This window comes from Coregonus lavaretus (assembly GCF_964263955.1).
Source record: "Coregonus lavaretus genome assembly, chromosome: 6".
NCBI lineage: Eukaryota > Metazoa > Chordata > Actinopteri > Salmoniformes > Salmonidae > Coregonus > Coregonus lavaretus.
The window spans coordinates 10,256,642-10,271,047 of record NC_139993.1 but is presented as its reverse complement, the minus strand read 5'-3'; the positions used below and the strand labels follow the sequence as shown (position 1 = coordinate 10,271,047).

The window sequence follows — 14,406 nt, the reverse complement described above, 5'->3', positions numbered from 1 at the left end:
AACTCTTACCTGTGATTTTGACTAGGTATACTCATCCCTTTTAATTTTTTAATTTCATTTTACCCTTATTTTACCAGGTAAGTTGACTGAGAGCACATTCTCATTTACAGCAACGACCTGGGGAATAGTTACAGGGGAGAGGAGGGGGGATGAATGAGCCAATTGGAAGCTGTGGATGATTAGGTGGCAATGATGGTATGAGGGCCAGATTGGGAATTTAGTCAGGACAACACTACTCTCACGATAAGTGCCATGGGATCTTTAGTGACCACAGAGAGTCAGGAAACCCGTTTAACGTCCCATCCCAAAGACTGATTTGCACTCAATTATTGATGGAGGGCCGAAGAACTACAGTCTTCTCTGTGACTTTTTCATTGGTTACTGGCTGTTACCATGACTTGACTGTCTGATACAACATAAAACAATATAACATTACTGTATGAAGCAGACACATGATGTAGGGTCACAAATAGTGCAATACACTGAACTGAATGGACTTACCCCATTGAATACCATACAAGATTATCTAAATGTATTTGTGTTGTCTCTTTAATGCCACTTGGTGTCTTATTTCTTTCAACTGTGTATGAATTGCATGCAGGGCACATAAAGAAAGAACTGCCATTGCTACCTATTTTCATCTGCTGTACAGTAGACTATCATTTATCATTTTCATCACTTACTTAAAGAAAAAATAAATAAAGCAAAGATAATTTGCAGTCTCTGTTCATTTTGAATTGAAGTGGTTTGTCAGTTCATTAGTTGTAATAGAGAAGACCTCTTTTAGGTTATCATGAAGAAGTTCAACCTCTCATACTCTTTCAATGAATTTGAAGGCTTAACATCCTAGTCTTAACATCCTAGTCTTAACATCCTAGTCTTAGATGGCAAGGCTTCAGATATATTGAAGTACAATTCGTGGCTCTGCAAACTTTCAGTTGGGGCCAGTAATGGACCATTTAAGTGCATTCATTTAGATAGGCTACTCTATGTAGACACAATGTGGGCCATTACGCAATTAATTGTCGATGGATAGATCATGTGTCACTACTATTATTTATGCTCATGTTTTCATTACTGTATGCTCATTCTTCCTGCATTATTTGTGTCTATGTTTCAGTAATTGCAAGTGATGATTGACATCTCAGAGAACAAACGAGCAATAACGTCACGGTAGTTCAGCCTATCCCTAAACAAATTACCGCATGGGAGAGGCGGGACTTCTACCGATGCTGCCAGAGCAACTCAACAGAAAGTAGTTGGATCAGACAGACACGGCTAGGCCTATTGATGCAGTTCATGAATTGTAGGGACGGGGCTTTGTCTAGTTGCAATTGCAAAAAGTCACTGATAAACACAGTTTATTCTTCAACTAGGATGTTAAGCCTTCAAATTAATCGTTTTGGATAAAATGGGATTGGCGTTATCTAGATCTTGCCGGAGGTAAGAGATTTTTCATTGAGAGGTGTTGCTTTTTTGTTGTTGAAGTAATTCGATTAAAGTATACAAATTTATAAGAATTACACGTTGGCATGAGTTGATTTGAAAGCTGTTCAAATTGTATCATAACCGAATGCAACTTTAAAATTCGGCCTGACCATCTAAATCTGGTGTCGAATGGTAAAAACAACAGCGAGATCTGAAAAGGTTCTGCGATTCTATTGTGCTGCGAGTTCGCTCTCAACAGCGGGCTCTCTAGCCTAAGTTACGTTGTAACTTTTAATTAGAAACAAAAGCACCGTTAATAAATTGTAAACTGGACTGATATTTTGTAGCCAGAATTGATTCGATACGGCTTCGTGGTTATTCTTTGAATAACAGGGATCGCGCAACTTCAACTTCTTCACTTTGAGTCAAATTGTGATTGTTTGCAAAACTCAATGCACGTTCTGTTGAATCTCAAAGGAAAGAAGTAAAAACAACAGTGGTGCCTGGAGAAGTGGGTATACAAAAATGTTGTCAAAATTATGAAAACAATTTTTGTGAAAAATTATATGAAAACCGTGACATGCACTCTAAATGACCTAAAATGATAAATCACATATTGGTCTTTCACTCTGGACAACCCAAGCTGTAGTCTACTGTGCATGTAGTCTCCCGAGTGGCGCAGTGGTCTAAGGCTGGTTCGAATCCAGGCTCTGTCGTAGCCGGCCGCGACCGGGAGACCCATGGGGCGGCGCACAATTGGCCCAGCGTCATCAAGGGTAGGGGAGAGAATGGCCGGGAGGGATGTAGCTCAGTTGGTAGAGCATGGTGTTTGCAACGCCAGGGTTGTGGGTTCGATTCCCACGAGGGGGCCAGTATGAAAAAAATAATAATGTATGCACTCACTAATTGTAAGTCGCTCTGGATAAGAGCGTCTGCTAAATGACAAAAATGTAAATGTAAATGTAGGCTTAAGGCGTTCGCATACTTCCCATTTGGAACAGTTCATGCATATATTATGACGATATTTTGTGACGTTTTGGTCTTAGGCAAGTTTTTTTTCTCCAGCTGTTCGTGCGCACACATTTTTTCTCTCGAGGCAAACCGAAGTCGGTAGCCGAAGATAACGCCCCTTCGTTGGTGATTGGTCAACAGTAGGGATTCTTCATTGAAGGGTTTGTCATTCAAGGAGAGACAAATCGTTTTCATGCACATTTTTTGACTGCACCAAACATCTTAGTTAGATGTAAAATTGCCCCACTATGATCTCCTCGACAAAAAAGTCAAGATTAATTACAGTTTTCTTGAGTTATTTTAGATTAATTCAGACTATTTTGAGGAAGTAAATCTGGCTACGGCGTCTCAAGATGGACAAACAGTACTATTGCAGCTTTTTTCAAAAAAATGTTTAAGGTCTTATAAGGGAGTATGCAAGCACGCTCGTTTGGTTCGCCTAGCCGAAGCATGCAGAAGGCTTAAAGGCGTCTGCATGCTTCCCATCCAAAATATTCGGAACAGTTCGTGCAAGGGTTGGTCTTCGGCAAGGGTTTCTTAGGTTTTTGGTGCACACACAAAAATCTAGATGCATGCTGAATTTCGGTAGCCGAAGTCTACGCCCCTTTGTTGGTCAACAGTAGGGATTCTTAAATGAAGTGTTGGTTGTCATTCAATGATAGACGACTCATTTTCATGCACAATTTTTCACTTGAGAAATACTGGGGCTAAGATCTCCTCAGCAAAAAAGGTCAAAATGGATGACAGATTTCTTGAGTTATGTAATTAATTCTGACTATTTGTGGAAGTGTATGGCTACTGGCTATGTCGCCTCAAGATGGACAAACGGTACTATTGCCGCTTTATTCTCGTTTTTCAAGCGAAGGTCTTTTTAAGGGAGTATGCGAGCGCACTCGTTCGGCTATGTGCCAGCCGAACTGAAGCATACGGAAGCCTTAATAGTTAGCCCTTGATCATGACTCTCAGTTCCATTACATTACACAAGTCATTGTACAATGGCATCTTCTGTACAGGGGAGTTTTTTTAAGAGCTCCAACCCTCTTTCTGAATATTAACACGCATTGCTTGTGGTACGGTTTTGGAAGCATAACGACCTTATCTTTCATATCAGCGAGAAACGTAAAATTGATACACACCTTTTTATAGGGTTAGGGTTAGTGTTCCCATACGGCCATATCTCCATGTTACAGCATGTTTACGGAAGACAGAGGGACCACTGTGCTATTTAGCTATCTAGCATGCTCCGAACACCTGTGTATAACGGAAGACCGCCAGAAACATCACAGAAAAATCCTGCAACGGTGATAAAGCTGATTAAAACAGAGCGTATTTTGCATTTGTGAAATTATTTTGTTGGGATATGAAAGAAAAGCTGTTTATGTTTCTAGAACCGCATTGCAATTGAGAATCAATTCATGTTTAGATGGAGCATTTGGCTGTTTTGGCTGCCAGAGCCATTCTACCTCTGAAAATAACATAAGGTCATTTGACCTTTAGGAGTAATGGTAACGTTAGGATCCTTAAGAGTACCTCTTGGGCTAGATAATAGTAGGCCTACTATTGAAACAGATAAATGAGTCTGTGAACTGAGTCAAAATTTCACAGGTGTTCACATTTTTCAGGTTTTTGCTGTCACACTTTTTGAAATAGAAGATCAAATTTTGTTGTTTTTCTAAGTTCACAACAATGCGTAAACCACATCAGTAGACCACTTTTGAGATCTGGGAAAAATCTAAGACATTTTTATTTTTGAGTGTAGTTACCCTTTAATTCAAGGTCTCAGGCACCTAGCACTGTGGTTAGTGGTGTTTCTGTAGCACATGAGATGGAGTTTGCAACACAAATGGCCACTGGATTGATAATAATAATCATGATATCATTCTGCCAGGTAGGCATAGGCTACTTTGTAGCTAGTTAACATTTAATTGAGAAGGTTTTTGTTAGTTAATATTTAATTAAGAAGGTTTTTGGGAAAGTATTTCCATCTATCGGATGACGGTTAGGCCTATTGTTAGCACTCCTATATTTTTCCTGTTCCTTAATTATTTGAAACCTGGACATTTTATTTCATATTATGAGGCATTTCTTACCTTGCTTCAAAGTAGCCTATAGCTAAAATTCCATCTTAGAAATGTGGAGGCTATTTATTTTATAAAGCCTTCCTCATTTGCGTTCTCCTGTTCTATTGGTTTTCTTTCCACTTTCTTTCATTGTCTAGCAGCTAAAGGCATTATCCTAATCATATTAGCAACCCATGGTGGTTGTTTCATCTTTAGATCCCTCTCTACATTTGTAATGGATATTTCAATCTCTGTTCATGAAATCGCTCGCATGTGCGGTGCACATTTTAGAATGGTGTTTTCCCACAAATTGCATTTTGGAACATTCACATCATTCTAGGCCTACCGCCGTGTGCACATAACTGTGTAGAAAATGTGAAGAATAAATAGTTTATCAACATTTTAAGCTAAACATTCTGATCTGTTCCATTAGCCTTATACGGCGAATACCTACACTACTTTGATATGCATCCTGGGGATTAAGAAGTGAGTATATGCAATGACCACTGAAAAATACATGGGTATACGCCGTATACATGCGTATACCCTCCACTACACCACTGCGTATGCCTTCTCAAATTGGCAAAGTTTGCTCTGCAAGACATTTTGTATAGTTTCTAATGAAACTATCCTAAGTATGTAGGCTGTTGCTAAAAATATTATTTTGATAGCATAATAATGATATCATCACTATGCTATCAAATAAGTCTCATATACATCAAGCATACATGAGGACAATTTGTAAACTACATTACATTGACATTTTAGTCATTTAGCAGACGCTCTTATCCAGAGCGACTTACAGGAGCAATTAGGGTTAAGTGCCTTGCTCAAGGGCACATTTACGTCATTTAGCAGACGCTCTTATCCAGAGCGACTTACAAATTGGTGCATTCACCCTATAGCCAGTGGGATAACCACTTTCCCCCAAAAGAAATTACATTTTTTTTTTGGGGGGGGGGGGGGGGGGGGGGTAGAAGGATTACTTTATCCTATCCCAGGTATTCCTTAAAGAGGTGGGGTTTCAAATGTCTCCGGAAGGTGGTGAGTGACTCCGCTGTCCTGGCGTCGTGAGGGAGCTTGTTCCACCATTGGGGTGCCAGAGCAGCGAACAGTTTTGACTGGGCTGAGCGGGAACTATGCTTCCGCAGAGGAAGGGGAGCCAGCAGGCCAGAGGTGGATGAACGCAATGCCCTCGTTTGGGTGTAGGGACTGATCAGAGCCTGAAGGTACGGAGGTGCCGTTCCCCTCACTGCTCCATAGGCAAGCACCATGATCTTGTAACGGATGCGAGCTTCAACTGGAAGCCAGTGGAGTGTGCGGAGGAGGGGGGTGACGTGAGAGAACTTGGGAAGGTTGAACACCAGACGGGCTGCGGCATTCTGGATGAGTTGTAGGGGTTTAATGGCGCAGGGAGCCCAGCCAACAGCGATTTGCAGTAATCCAGACGGGAGATGACAAGTGCCTGGATTAGGACCTGTGCCGCTTCCTGTGTAAGGCAGGGTCGTACTCTCCGAATGTTGTAGAGCATGAACCTGCAGGATCGGGTCACCGCCTTGATGTTAGCGGAGAACGACAGGGTGTTGTCCAGGGTCACGCCAAGGCTCTTCGCACTCTGGGAGGAGGACACAACGGAGTTGTCAACCGTGATGGCGAGATCATGGAACGGGCAGTCCTTCCCCGGGAGGAAGAGCAGCTCCGTCTTGCCAGGGTTCAGCTTGAGGTGGTGATCCGTCATCCATACTGATATGTCTGCCAGACATGCAGAGATGCGATTCGCCACCTGGTTATCAGAAGGGGGAAAGGAGAAGATTAGTTGTGTATCGTCAGCGTAGCAATGATAGGAGAGGCCATGTGAGGATATGACAGAGCCAAGTGACTTGGTGTATAGGGAGAAAAGGAGAGGGCCTAGAACTGAGCCCTGGGGGACACCAGTGGTGAGAGCACGTGGTGCGGAGACAGCTTCTCGCCACGCCACTTGGTAGGAGTGACCGGTCAGGTAGGACGCAATCCAGGAGTGAGCCGCGCCGGAGATGCCCAGCTCGGAGAGGGTGGAGAGGAGGATCTGATGGTTCACAGTATCAAAGGCAGCAGACAGGTCTAGAAGGACAAGAGCAGAGGAGAGAGAGTTAGCTTTAGCAGTGCGGAGAGCCTCCGTGACACAGAGAAGAGCAGTCTCAGTTGAATGACCAGTCCTGAAACCTGACTGGTTTGGATCAAGAAGGTCATTCTGAGAGAGATAGCAAGAGAGTTGGCTAAAGATGGCACGCTCAATAGTTTTGGAAAGAAAAGAAAGAAGGGATACTGGTCTGTAGTTGTTGACATCAGTGGGATCGAGTGTTGGTTTTTTGAGAAGGGGTGCAACTCTCGCTCTCTTGAAGACGGAAGGGACATAGCCAGCGGTCAAGGATGAGTTGATCAGCGAGGTGAGGTAGGGGAGAAGGTCACCGGAGATGGTCTGGAGAAGAGAGGAGGGGATGGGGTCAAGCGGGCAGGTTGTTGGGCGGCCTGCAGTCACTAGTCGCAAGATTTTATCTGGAGAGAGAGGGGAGAAAGAAGTCAAAGCATAGGGTAGGGCAGTGTGAGCAGGACCAGCAGTGTCATTAGACTTAACAAACGAGGATCGGATGTCGTCAACCTTCTTTTCAACTATTCTAGTTGGTACATGTGTAAGGGTTTGGGTTATATTGAAATCAAGTCTGTTTCTTCTACCTAGTGTGGCAGTGCTAACCTTGACAGTCCAGCTGTTGTCTTCATCAGCCTAGTTGGCTGCCTTGCTAATCCTTGGTTATTTTTGCAATACAAAGCGGTACTTTGGATTTCAGACTTTTAGAGAAACGCCTGCAAAGTACATCTGCTTATAGCTCCCTGGTGTTTGAGATGTCAAACAAAATGATGACTTGTGAAGTGGTTTATCGGCCATGACAAAACTAATCTGACAGAAATGCTCAACTTTGGCAAAAAAATTGAGTAGTTTTCTCCAGGATAGACCTTGGTAGATCAAGAGGCAGCCAAGAATACAGTAGCCTAGATTATCATTCAAACCAAATTTAGAATACTAAATTATCTCCTTATGCTTGGTCAAGTAGAGATCCCCTTGTGCTTTGGGGACTTTAATATTTAGGGGAAACCTATGAGGATCCTTAAAAAATGGCTATGGGAACAAGGGAAGTGCTGTGGTCCTTTGGCTCCCAAAATCCTTCCACTCATGAACATGCCTAAAATGCTCAAAACTGGCAACCAATTCTAGCCTGCATACCCTCCTCATATGGCTAAAATCAATAGCATTTGTATTGCCAAGCGCCTGAGAGGACAAGCTTAAGGGTGATTTGTTTGGCCAGATTAGCTCCTTTTATCTGAATTTGCAAAAGTGCCTGTCAGCACTCAAGCCCACTCAATGGGGATCCAAGTTTCTTTACTGGAGGCAGCTAATTAAAAGGCATAGCTTTTGTTTCCACTCAGTTTTCTAATCCTGTTCCTGGAATGCTGGACAGCTGAGACGAGCCAAGCCCGTCTATAGATGCAGTCCACACTCCAGAGCAGTGTATTCAGTGTATTTTCTGTCTGCCTTAAGGTCCCCCTGAGCAGGCCAGGGAAAGTCCTCCCTCTGCAAGGTGTTCACTGTAGATGAAAGTAATCCACAAATCCCTATCTGCGTTCCCTTTTTCCTCCTCCCCACACTTGATGTTTGAAAACCCAGAGTACTTCTTACTGTATTGCATAGTGCTTTGGAGTGTAATGTTAGCTGAATCTGTCGTTTGCAGGTCAGAGTTCTCTACTAATCTCCATATTCCCCACCTCCTTGTACGCTGCTTCTTTGGTTCCCCCGTGGAGGTTAAATAATTGGAGTGTGGTGTCATTGCCAGTATCCTACATGGCAGGGAAGATCATGTGCATAGTTTGCATGTTCATAGATAATGGAGTGAGAGAGAATCAATCCTGATGTGTTTCGTATTCCCCCAAGGAAGGACAGAGCCTAAGTGCCGTACTGCTGTAGACTAAACAAGTTCTCCTCTTGTCCTTCATTTGACCTTTTTCTTACCCTGCCCAGTACTCTACTGCACATATTTCAATTCCTAACCGGGTGTCTGCAACTTTGTGCCTCATACTTTTCTTTCTCTATACCAAATCCTGTGTGGTGCAGAACAGGAAAATGGCCACCGGCAATAGGAGACTCTGCACACCGAATCATCCATACGTGTAACCTGAGCACAGGCCAGCTTGTAGACCTATTTCAATGTGCGTGACTAGAAAGGCTGCATGATAGTGTTACAGACAAGGGGTTTTAGGACTGGGGTAACCACATGTTTAAAAGGGCCTTCATCAGCTCTCTTATGACCCGGTATCTGGTAACAAGGGAATGCATAGACGCAGACTGGGATTAGCTAGCCAGGGCCATCTGTGCGAAGGACAGCGGTAGCCAAGCCTTTTCTTGGTGTCCCTGCATGCAGTCCGGAAGTCTGCTGTAACCCCCATTGATGTCCTTATGCATCTGGGCCATCCTGGGGTCTTTAATGATTTGATTTCACCATGAAGCTGGAGGGAGGAGCTGCCTCCACAGTCACCTCCCTTCATTCCCAATTCTCCATACCACAAGAGAAAGGAGACTGTGGCCAGGCAGGCGCCACACCGCCGTAAACCCCACAGAGAGTTAGGTTGCAGGTTGATGAAGAAACGACTCCTTCCCCATGATAGCAGCAGAGAGCCCTAAAGAGGCGATGCCAGATCGGGGAAAGGCCTCTCACTTCCGCTCTACTGATCGTGGTGACATTCAAATGTGAATCACCTGGTCTTAGCACCCTGCTTTTCCAGCCAGCCAGCCCAGCTAGCCAGTCACGGGGGCCATAGCCCTTGCAGGGTGAAACATGGGATTAACAGGTTTACCAGTGCATACGGCTTTATTCACTCTACTCGTTTGTGTGTTTAATCTATTATTAGCTGTAAGTACTATACGGCGACTGTGGGCCTACGCCGTGTCTGGGCTGGCGCCATAAACTGGTCAGATGATTGACTTAGGTCACGGACCATGGTCAAGGTTTAAGGTCACTGAAGTGGATTGACTTAATTTAAGTGGAAGGAGTTAAACCAATTAAATATTTAAATACTGAAGCAACTTTTTGATGAACTTTCTAGATGGCACAACTCTACTTTTAGAGTTTCTAAGAATGCAAAATAATTTCTGGTGTGTAATATGTCAGCATTTCTTCATAGCTATGGCTCTGTGGGTACTTGGAAAAAGAACAATGACTTGAATCAACACTACTGCTATTCTCATATACTCCTGATAACATTTGGCCTACTCTTGTGTTGTAGCCCCATTTCCACTCTCTCTAACAGTTTGGAACCTCTATGCTATCATCTGAAATTCTCTAGCCAGCACCACAGACTCCTAAGGGAGTGGATCAAGCTGCTGGCAAGGCCTTTCCCAAACATGCAGCCATCTGCCTCGACACCTGACACCATAGCCCACACTGCGATCCAATTTGACTTCTCTTCAGAGACACGTTTGTTCCTATTAAAGACTGTTTAAAAACTGACGACCAAGCATTATCACAACCAATGGAATAGATAGCCCATCTCCATTCAAAGGAATCGTCCTCCTTCCTTTTCTGGGTGAAAACAATCTGTTGACAACATGTTTAATATTTGAAAATGACTGTGGACTGCTGTGAATGTGGACCACTCAAGTGTGCCTGAATGCTTGTGTGCTTTGGCTGAGGCAGCGTTGAATCGACCTCCCGTTGCAGTACGTACTGGATGTGTTGCAAATTAATGTGACAAATGGATGCTGTGTGCATTTTTGCTGACAAGTATAATTGAGGACTTTGGGCCTTTGTAAATGTATTAGTTTCATTGGTTTGTGCAAAGGATGTTTTTGACTGATGTGCTGAGAGTTAATTTTGTAAAATTTTAATTTGGCTGAATTTATGATTTATTGAATCTGAGGTAGTAGTAATAATAGGCCATGGCTGATACAGTTACTAAGTGTACACGCTTTGTTTCCCGAGTGCTCAGTGAAGGTAATTTTAAGATCTTAGACGTTTTGAACTTTACATCAAACTACTAACAAAGACAAGTGCAACGTTGCTCAAATCTGTGTTTAAATTAGACAGCCGCCTTTAATTTCCTCAAGGTATGACAGCAAACGCCTCTAGGTGAAAATGTGAAGAATTTCACCTCTTAATAAACCTAGTTGACAGGCACTTCCTCGGTCGGTTTCCACCTGAGGAACCACAAAACATCTAATCGAGCTTGATGGGTCTATGAAAAGAAAGAGCAGCCTTACGCTGTTGTAGAAACACCTACCAAAAGGTTGGTAAAGCAACACCAGATGTTGTCATGGAGGTGTATGCTGTAGAAAATCAATCAAAAGACAGACTGCGGTTTATTTACAGTGTTTTGACAAACTATTGAGTAGCGATGAGCTACAAGGCGGTAGTGTGGGTGTCCACAGAGATGAGCGTCTGGGGCTTGTCTTAACTGGTCAAAGCAAAAAAGGTTATCATATTTGGTCACCTTCTCGTTTAAGTTATCTATTGGATCTTGACAGCTGTGCTGACAAGTTTCTTGTGTTTTTCATCTTTAACACTTTAGTAATGCATTTGAGGATTGAGCAAGGCTTTTTTCGAATGACAGTTTCAGTGACAATGGTTCTGCAATTATTAGTGAATGACAAGCAACTTTGTTGTATTAATGCATATATTAGCCCTTGGGGTACATTACTCTCCATTTCTGTGCTTTGCGTCATATTTGTTTGCTCAATTTACTAATCATAGTTTATTAGTGTAGCTCAGTTGGTAGAGCATGGCGCTTGCAATGCCAGGGTTGTGGGTTCGATTCCCACGGGGGACCAGTATGAAAATGTATGCACACACTAACTGTAAGTCGCTCTGGATAAGAGCGTCTGCTAAATGACTAAAATGTAAATGTAAATTACAGAGCTATCAACTCCAAATGGGAATCCCACAGTTTGTGTTATTTCAGCGACGACATGGGAATCAGTTTAGAATTTCCATTTTTCATTGCCAGAGGAGACAATAAATTTCGAGCCATTTGTCTTAGAATTAATGAGGATGTAGACTAAATAAATAAACAAAATGTCCTCGGCGTTGACAATAGAGTACAAATTATGTTGTTTGTGGCCTACAATTCCCTCCATATAACACTGATGTGATTTCCCATGACATTTCTATTTTTCTTTGTGGGTTCGTTTGTGTGGGTGGATGATGAGCCGTATATGCTTGATTCATTTATGTAATCCTACTTAACCTTTTTCTTGTGCTGTAAAGGAGGATATGTTTGCTCTGACTGCTTTCATAAGAAATCTGTCATGTTCAAGTATAGTTATTCTTCGTAATTTACAGTGGATGGTGATAAATATTAGTGCAAGAATGTCCTTTTTCTGGAATACACTATCAGAATGACACTGGGTGGGTTATGGTATTGTTACACCCATTTGTAGACAGCACCCAATTGCAATCGTGGGGTGATTTTGGGGGTCAATGCACCAAAGTGGATGTGGCTGACCCACGTCTGTCAATCACAGTTTTAACTCAATCAGAAGGCTGCGATAAAGCCTTTTCTGTTTGTTTGGCTCACAGAGAGATGTTCTCACTTAATCCCTAAAGGTTGCTGACGTCAAACTATGATAGGTCACTCGCGTAACCCTTGTATAACTCCGGAATCCACAGATTCTCTGAGGATTTGCATGTCAAAAGTAAAAGTCCTGTAAATGACCAATCACTGCACTGAAGTTCTCCCCTTAGTGTCGCTAAGGTGAAGGGGCACATTTACTAAGTATTTTATAAGTGCTTGCACCTGTATGGCTGTCTACCAGATGTCTTCCAAATAAAATATTTGTAAAAGATTAAGATAATTAATTATTTTTTTCTTATAAATAAGTGTAATTTGGCCTAATGACCTTTCATGACAAAAACATTTTAAAGGGCAAGGGCTAAAATAAAGAACACCATGAAAAAATAGTCAAATTGTTCTATCTTTCAGATAAAAACTAAGCCCACCTTACCAGTTATTTTCATATAAAGTCAGGAAAGCAAAGTTTGCCATGTCATTGACCCAGAAGTCAAGCTACGGTTAACTGCAGCCCCTCTGAGGCGAGACAACCTGGGGGAATGTGTTGTGTTTTCTCCGGCCCAGAGCAGAAGGGGGGTACTGACCTCGCTGGCCCCAGTCTCGAACGAGAGATAAAAAGATTACCGGCCTTCCCTCCCTGCATTCCTTCCCCTCATTGAGGCGAAAGTGTCATCTCAATAGGAAGCCCTCAGGGATCTGCTTTGACATTCCTGGATCACTTGACTCTTCTATCTCCACTGATGTCGTTTATGAATTGGGATGGGAAGTCATCTTATCAAGTGCTGACGAGCAGAGCTGGCTGAGGGAAATGATGGGTGTGCTGATATTGGCAGGAAGTTGTTTCTCGCTGTTAGTTTTAAAGGACGTGTACACGCAAACACAAATTCATTTTTTGTAGACACGTCAAAAGGTAGAAAAAGATGAACGCATATTGGTGGTTCAGCTATTATAGGAACCAAGAAGGACTTAGTTGGTTGGAGGATGGTGCTTGGTACACCAAGGGTGTGGGTTTGATTCCCTTTTAGGCCACATGTACTGGAGGCCTAAGTGGCTTTGGATGCTAAACAAGCATATTGCCCTAATGGTTTTGATTACTGTCACCATGGTGGCTTGCATGTTAGAGGAATGTTCTGAATCAGATAATTTTGTCTTATTCAGGCTATTAGACTAATGCATGACTACAAATTAGGGCTGGGCGATGTATCAAAATAATGTTTTAGTGCAATGTTCCAAATGCCTGTATCGCAAGAATAAAAGGTTTACGTTTTCTGTTGTGCAACAAAGCTTATTTAGAGAAAACGTTAAAGAAATTGAGATGTATAGTGCCTTCAGAAAGTATTCAGACCCCTTGACTTTTTCCACATTTTGTTACGTTATAGCCTTATTCTAAAATGGATTCAAAAAAACTCCCCAGGTACAGATGTGCCAAGCTTGTAGCGTTATACCCAAGAAGACTCGATGCTGTAATCGCTGCCAATGGTGCTTCAAAAAAGTACTGAGTAAAGGGTCTGAAAACTTATGTAAATGTGATATTTCCGTTTTTTGATTTGTATAAATTAGCAAATATTCCTCAACCTGTTTTTGCTTTATCATTATGGGGTATTGTGTGTAGATGAGGGGGAAAAAACAATTTAATCAATTTTTGAATAAGACTTTAACATAACAAAATGTGGAAAGAGTCGAGGTGTCTGAATACTTTCCGAAGGCACTGTATATTGTGAATCGCCCATAAGTTTGGAAAAAATCTAAATATGATTTTTAGGCAATATCGCCCAGCCGTACTACCAACTAGCTAGTCGTAAGACCTCATGAAAGATGTTCCGTTATGTAGTCGTTTACCAAAAGTGTGACCTACTCCTATTGGCTTTGGATTTGTATCCAGTACTATTTTTGTTGTCGTGCTTTTTTTAATTACAGTTTCCCTATAGGTTTTAAAATCTGTTATGTTGTTTTGCTTACACCATCTGTGTGTTTTGGTTATTTTTCTGATCCACGTCTTTCAAATCTCCAAATGTATTTCCCTGCCGCCACACTAAACTGTTTACTCACCGTTTGCTGCTCCCAAAAGGGATTGTGTAAGAAGCTTTAGGGATACAATAACAAAGATTTTAGATACTGACTGGTTGAAATGTTATTCCGTAACTAAGTCATCTAAATCTTCTTCACTTTTGGGAGCAGCTTTTCTGCTACCTTTTGGATGTGTTTGTAGAGTGTCCTCAGCACGGTAGGCCTCACCAGACACAGGTGGAAGAGCTGTATGCTTCACACAGAGAAGCTAAATCTTTTAAAAGTGCTACTCAGTCTTATTCACCAA

General features: G+C 42.3%; 1 protein-coding gene across 6 annotated transcripts in view; it reads left to right on the top strand.

Annotated features, from left to right (window-relative positions):
• The first annotated feature begins 1,279 nt into the window (after positions 1-1,279).
• Positions 1,280-14,406, top strand: part of LOC311131157 (signal-induced proliferation-associated 1-like protein 2) — a 109,376-nt gene continuing 96,249 nt past the window's right edge. For all 6 annotated transcript variants that reach the window (XM_084163999.1, XM_084163997.1, XM_084163996.1 and 3 more), the window contains exon 1: positions 1,280-1,443. The gene's annotated coding sequence lies outside the window, so the exon portion shown is untranslated. The remainder of the gene's footprint in view (positions 1,444-14,406) is intronic.